The sequence below is a fragment of the Orycteropus afer genome, unplaced genomic scaffold (assembly GCF_000298275.1).
Source record: "Orycteropus afer afer isolate SDZICR_OR568_19922 unplaced genomic scaffold, OryAfe1.0 scaffold00575, whole genome shotgun sequence".
Taxonomy (NCBI): domain Eukaryota; kingdom Metazoa; phylum Chordata; class Mammalia; order Tubulidentata; family Orycteropodidae; genus Orycteropus; species Orycteropus afer.
The window spans coordinates 38755-40968 of NW_006922162.1; the positions used below are offsets into that span (position 1 = coordinate 38755).

At 40.1% G+C, this 2214-nt stretch overlaps 1 pseudogene; it reads right to left on the reverse strand.

Annotated features, from left to right (window-relative positions):
* Positions 1-253: 253 nt before the first annotated feature.
* The window catches only part of LOC103210224, a 15712-nt pseudogene continuing 13751 nt past the window's right edge, over positions 254-2214 (reverse strand).

Sequence of the window (2214 nt, forward strand, 5' to 3'; positions counted from 1 at the left end):
TACTGGGCAGGGAGGGGATGAGACTGGGTTAGGGTTGGGGGTGGTAACTGGGGAGGGAAACCAAGTGTACACGAAACATTGAATGTAAAACAAATTATGCTCTATAAATATGCACTTAAAACACATTTTTAAAATTACATATATATATGTATGTACATATATATTATATCATATCATATCATATTTACCACAAAAAAGAAAAAAAAAGAACTGCAGCTGGAATGCTCCTTGGAGGCAAGAATGGCTTGATGAATCAGGTGCCCTGCAAGGACTTGAAGCATACCAAATAACCTCTGCTGGTCGTCCTATACTAGATCTTGTAATCAAACCATATGAGCTTTCCTGTGTGCAGCTGCTTAAATTCCCAGTGTCTTAAATACTCACACAAGGACTTGCCAAAATGTGTGTGTTTCTTGAAATGCAGTTCATCTGGACAATAAGAGGCCTACTTTGGCAAACCTATCACTTTCATTGAGTTATCTGCAAAATGCACGTATGAGAAAATCAGTTCAACTTGTCCCTTCTAACTGCATCAGCCACAAGGTGGTGATGTGAATCAAGAGATGTTTCCCAAAACATCCTTCTCCTTGGATAGGACATATATTCACTTAAAATCAAAATGCCCAAAATACACTTCAATTCTTGGGCTGTGAGATCCACATTGACATTCCTCTGCCAAGTATAACAATTAGTTTCATTAACAATGAAATTTTCTGTTCCTCCATCAAAAAAAAAATAATAATTCAAAGAGCCCTACAAGACTCAGTTCCTCAGTTTTGAAATAGCCAATATGAGGATCTGATGCTGTCCAACTGCTAACGTCAGGTTGGAGATCTTTTTTTTGTCCAAACCTGCTGAGGTTCAACTACAGTCTTCTTCCTCTTCTTTGCTGGCTGTAGCTCCAGGTTGTCATTTTCTTCCCCAGTACCAGCATCCTCAGACACCAAGGCAGTATGCATCATGCTTCCTGGCAGGTAAGTACCACACTGATCATCCTCATCACTTGAGTCCTTGTCAGTGAAATCCTCTGCAGCATTCTCAGGTGGCGAGATAAAAACCTCTCCCAACATTGCTAGACCCTTCTTCTCCGAAGTAGTCAGAACCTTGAGCAGCTTAATAGACTTCACCTTTAGGTGGGCACCTCTACCAGCAATAGTACCTCTGCAACAAAAGGGAACAGAACAAGACAGGTAAAGGCAACAGTGTCTGTGACATGCAGGGAAGAGAATTTCTCAGAAAAAAGTAAAATAAAATAATCCTAAACCACCAGTCAGTGAAGAAGGTGCACTTTTTGGAAAGCATCTTAGCTTGAGCAGCATCCCAGATCTAGCACAACTGGGCACAGACACCAGGTAAAGGAATTTTCCAGATAAATGCAGATTAGTCTTGTAAGGGATCCAAGTGGTGTTTTGTTCTGTTAAAAACAGATTTTCTATGAGTCACAACCAAGTCATGGGCACCTAACAACAACAAAAGTCTTTTAAGTGTGAGGATATTTTAATGATGGAGTCATTTTAAAGAAGAATTAAACACTTCCTTTTCTTCTTAAAAGGAGCTCTGGCATCATAGTGCCTAAGGCATTTGACTGCTAACCAGAAGGCTGGTGTTCAAACCCAGCAGCCACTCCTTGGGAGGAAGGTTGGGCAATCTATCTCCATAACAATATAACCTCAGAAACCCAAGGAGGGGCCAATGAGTCAGGTTTTACTTGATAGCAGTGACTGGTTTTTCTTCTTAAAGACTCCCTGGGTGGTACAAACAGTTAATAAGCTTGGCTGCTAACCGGAATGTTGGTGATTTGAGTCCACACAGAGGTACCTCAGAACAAAAATATGGTGATCTACTTCTAAAAACTCAGCCACTGAAAACCCTATGGAGTACAAGTCTACTCTCACATACAGGAGGTCACCATGAGTCAAAGTCAACTCAATGGCAACCGGTTAATGGTTAACTGTTTGTTTGTTTGTTTTTCTTAAATAAAGTGTTCTAAAAAGATCATAGAAACCCCTAGGTGAGTAGTTAATCTTTGAACAACTAGCCAAAAGGCTGGTGATTTGAACCCACTCAAAAGTGCCTCAGAGCAGTGAGAATGGTAGCACAGTGTGAAGAATATAACCAATGGCATGGAACTGTACATATAGACATTGTTGAATGGGTATATGTTTTATTGTGTTTCTTTACCAAAAAAAAAAAAAGATACAACCCCTGCTCTTA